Raw genomic sequence first — 5,275 nt, 5'->3', positions numbered from 1 at the left:
TGTGGTCTCTCCCCTTTTGGCTGATAGGAGATTTGGAACCCTCACAGAGCTGTTAACACAGCCACTTCTGGTCGTCACGCCACCGGCCCAGAGTTTAGTTGCTAATTGTTAACATGCATATTACAGGGTTGGGTGGGTAACTTTCTAAATGTAATCCATTCACTCCTACAATCCGGTGCCTTTTGAAGTATTCTTATATTTTTTCTATTCTATCAAAAAAAGGATGTGTTTGACCTTCAGAAAAACATATTGGTCAAACTCAGGCACTTAAAACCCTGTTAGGTGCATAATCCCATACAGTCATTGCATAATCCTAACAGGGTTGAACCTAACAGGGTGAAAATTAGCCATAGCTCTGTGGGTGATTGAGATTAAACTAATGGTAATGGTAAACGCTTGAAGGGGATTATTTTCTATATGAAATACATAGTAACATTTTGAAATGTGATAAATTATTTCTATAATTTAGCCTAACAGGGTGGAAATGTATGAGTGAGACAAACCGACAAGCATCATGAAACATGGAAAAATAGATAAAACCGAGTTTATGTTATTTAGCTTTGCACAACTGTTCCCACCAAAAAACTGGACACTTCCTGAATGTGAAGTCATTGTGGGAAGGGGCTGCTTTCTTAAAGGGGAATTACTACAAATTAACAGGGTAGAAAGTGATATCAGGGACACACAGAAAATGTTGAACACAATAATAATAAATACAATAATCATGAAAAAAACATATTTGATGAGAGAGATTTTAACTAGGACTATAAATAAGGCAGAAAGATTGTCAATATTATATTATTTTATAGCATACATTTCTTGTAGAAGTTGAGTAATAACAATCATACACATTTTTTTTTTAAATAAATGCTTTAAATTCCCTTTCAAAATCCATATTTTTGTGTTTTTAAGGACACCTGACCTTATATTTTATACTAAATAAGAAGTAATATTTCTTGGGGACAGAAAAGCCGCATTTTAGGAATGGCCCTACTAGTTACATGTTTAAAATTGTAAACAGTAACCTTTGGATTACCCAAACTCAGGAATGTAATCTGATTACTTCCCCCTTAAGAGATATTAGAATAAATAAAAAAGGGTTAATTAAATGCATTTGGTGTGTCATCATAGTGTCTCTGACTTGTGGTTAGACTCGCTCAGATGGAACAAACTTAAACTTGCGCCATTTTTCAATGCTGAATTTAATTTAATTGAGAAAACTAGAAAGGTGTCAATGTTTTAATTTTTGCAAAAATCCTTTCTGAATTTCAAAGTAATCCTTTTCCAAAACTATCTGTAATCTGATTACAATACTTTTTCCGGTAACGTAACTGAATACAGTTAGGTTTGTTTTGGTAATCAGATTACATGCAATCACTTACTCCCCAACCCTTCGCATATATTTCATTTCTTAACTCACGAAACTCACAAATCCTTTGAGACAAATAATATATTATTTTGTACATGGGCGTGGGGAGGTGTGCCCCTTTCTGTCCGAATAAGGCATTTCCAGACAATATATCTATTAATTTAGGATTTTAGGGGACCCCTTTTGGCTCAAGAACACACTCAGAGGCAAACATTCCGTTTTGCCTCTTTAACGTTTGTAAAATGTAAATTAGATGCTGATGGTAATGGAGGGTTCGCCAGGTAGCAGATGTCTTTCTGTTGCATGCTGAGTACCTTTGTACCAAGACCTTAGGACTTGTGTTTGCTCTCCTATTTTGGGGGAACTGTCCTTAGTTAAAGGTGACGCAGAGTGCAGTCTGGCCGTTCACTTTGCCAGAGGGATGGAGGTAGCCCCTCTCAGGGAAACAGATACTGTGGTTGAACCAGACTCCCTGAGTGTCTGTTTCCTACCAAAGTCAGTCAACAATCCCGAGTCAACAATACTATCAGAGGGATGCTCTTTGCCCCGCAACTCCCCCTGATGCTACAATCATATTGGTCTGCTCACTTCTGAAGAATCATCGCATGTTGCGCACTGTCAGTTGACTACAGAGAAGGCAAATAATGGACACATGCTACTGTATATACAGGTCAATGAGTGCATTTTTTTCACAATACCAAATACCAGCTTTAAGTACAGTTTAGGTTATTAGGAGCCTGATTAGCTACTGCACCAGTCCTGGGGTCCACATAAAACGTACAAATGCATGACAATGTACAGAACCGTTACAGACAACAACATAAGATATTACATTAAATGCAACTAAAACAATTGAATAAGAGTCAACAAACAACTATTTACTGTAAATGCTATTCATAGATTAATATTCTTATATACAGTGCCTTCAGAAAGTTTTCACACCCCTTGACTTTTTTCACATTTTGTTGTGTTACAGTCTGAATTTAAAATGTATTAAATAGATTTGATTTGTTACTGGCCTACACACAATACACAATAATGTCAAAGTGTAATTATGTTTTTCAAATGTTTTACAAATTAATAAAAAATGTAAAGCTGAAATGTCTTGAGTCAAAAAGTATTCAACCCCTTTGTCATGGCAAGACTAAATAAGTTTAGGACTAAAAAGGAAACCGCTCAGGGATTTCACCGAGTTCAATGGTGACTTTAAAACAGTTAGAGTTTAATGGCTGTAATAGGAGAAAACTGAGGATGGATCAACAACATTGGAGTTACTCCACAATACTAACCTAATTGTTAGAGTGAAAAGAAGGAAGTCTGTTCAGAATAAACATATTCCAAAACATGCATCCTGTGTGCAATAAGCCACTAAAGTAAATCTGCAAAAAATGTGTCAATGAAATTATCTTAATGTCCTGAATACAAAGTGTGATGTTTGGGGCAAATCCAATACAACACATACCTCTCTTAATATTTTCAAGCGTGGTGGTGGTTGCATCGTTTTATGGGTATGCTTGTCATCGGCAAGGGCTAGGGAATTTTTTTAATTATAAAAATAGAGCTAATAGAACTAAGCAGAGGCAAATCCTAGAGGAAAACCTGGTTCTGTCTGCTTTCCAACAGACACTGAGAGACAAATTCACCTTTCAGCAGGACAATAACCTAAAACACAAGACCAAATATACACTGCCGTTGATTACCAAGACAACATTGAATGTTCCTGAGTGGCCTAGTTACATTTTTGACTTAAATCGGCTTGTAAATCTATGGCTAGACTTGAAAATGGCTGTCTTGAAATGATGAACAACCAACTTGACAGAGCTTGAAGAATTTTAAAAAGGATAATTTGCAAATATTGTACAATCCAGGTGTACAAAGCTCTTAGAGACTTACCCAGCAATCGCTGCCAAAGATGATTCTAACATGTATTGACTCAGGGGGTTGAATACTTATCTAATCAAGATTTATTTGTGTTTTATTCATGATTTTCTTTGACAAATGTTAGAATTTTCTTTCACTTTGACATTAGAGTATTTTGTGTAGATCGTTGACAATTAAATCAATTTTAATCCCACTTTATAACACAACAAAATATTGAAAAAGTCAAGGGGTGTGAATACTTTTTGAAGGCACTGTACAGTAAAGTTTAATTAGATCTTTAGAATTAGGAGAGGCGCTGTGATACAATATGTTTTTTCTATATGTTTTTTTTAAAGCTAAACTTGTTTTTTTGCCCGAGTAACCTTTGGTTATTCTATGATGACATTGCTCTATAATAACTGAGCGATGCATTTCATCTGTTTTGTGTTTGGGTTCAGTGAAGAAACCCATAGTAGCGTGTCTGGTGGGGTATGCATGTCTGTTTGAAGAGTATGCAAATATATTATACAAGTGGTTAGGCATTTTCAACACACAAATGTTTCTTAAAAAGACTAGAAGAGAAGGAGTCAATTTATCCTCAACCCTGAACCATGAAAGACTAGCATGCATGTTGTTGATCTTAGTTCTGTGTGTGCAGTTAAGGGCAAGGCATGCTGCTTTGTTTTGAGCCAGCCACAGCTTTGCTAGGTCTTTCTTGATGCACCTGACCATATTATCGGACAGTAATCTAGATGCATGACAGTGTGGTGAAGATGGAGCAACAGCGCTTCTTAAACCTCAGTAGGCTGAAGAAATTTGGCTTGCCACCCAAACCTTGACAAACTTTTACAGATGCACGATTGAGAGCAACCTGTCGGGCTGTATCACAGCCTGGTATGGCAACTGCACCGCCCTCAACTGCAAGGCTCTCCAGATGATGGTGTTGTTTGCACAACACATTACTGGGGGCATACTACCGGCCCTCCATGAAACCTACAGCACCCGATGTCACAGGAAGGCCAAAAAGATCATCAAGGACATCAACCCCCCGAGCCACTGCCTGTTCACACCGCTACCATCCAGAAGGTGAGGTCAGTACAGGTGCATCAAAGCTGGGACCGAGAGACTGAAATACAGCTTCTATCTCAAGGCCATTAGACATCTAAACAGCAATCACTAACTCACGGAAGCTGCTGCCTACATTGAGACCCAATTACTGGCCACTTTAATAAATGGATCACTAGTCACTTCATACAATGCACTCTAAATAATGTCACTTTAATAATGTTTACATTTCTTACATTACTCATATCACATGTATAGTGGGGCAAAAAGGTATTTAGTCAGCCACCAATTGTGCAAGTTCTCCCACTTAAAAAGATGAGAGAGGCCTGTAATTTTCATCATAGGTACATTTCAACTATGACAGACAAAATGCAGAAAAAAAATCCAGAAAATCACATTGTATGATTTTTTATGAATTTATTGGCAAATTATGGTGGAAAATAATAATCTTGTATTTTATACCATCTATTGCACCTTGCCTATGCCGCTCGGCCATCGCTCGTCCATATACTTACATGTACATATTCTCTTTCACCCCTTTAGATTTGTGTGTATTAGATAGTTGCTGGGGAATTGTTAGACTTGTTAGATTTTACTGCACTGTCGGAACTAGAAGCACAAGCATTTCGCTACACTCGCATTAACATCAGCTAACAATGTGCATGTGACAAATAAAACTGTATTTGATTTGACTCGAACATGGTTACCAAAACGTCACACCAGGGTAAACCTACATGAAACACAGCCCTTATTTTAAGAGTTTCTAAAATCCCCCATGAGAAAAATGAATGGTGTAAAAAATGATTGGGACCATTTCCCTGTTTGACCGCTATGTTTTATTGGTATTACAGCACCTCCACTGTGGGGCTCTATACCTAGAAGCAACTGCTCGCACATTCTTGTCTCTTATGTAGCAGGCATAAAAGAAACAGACTGGACAAGTAGCCGTGCAATGGATTATAGTCATAGTTAATTATCGCG

This window comes from Oncorhynchus nerka, linkage group LG13, assembly GCF_034236695.1.
Source record: "Oncorhynchus nerka isolate Pitt River linkage group LG13, Oner_Uvic_2.0, whole genome shotgun sequence".
Lineage (NCBI taxonomy): Eukaryota > Metazoa > Chordata > Actinopteri > Salmoniformes > Salmonidae > Oncorhynchus > Oncorhynchus nerka.
Note: the sequence above shows the minus strand (reverse complement) of the source record.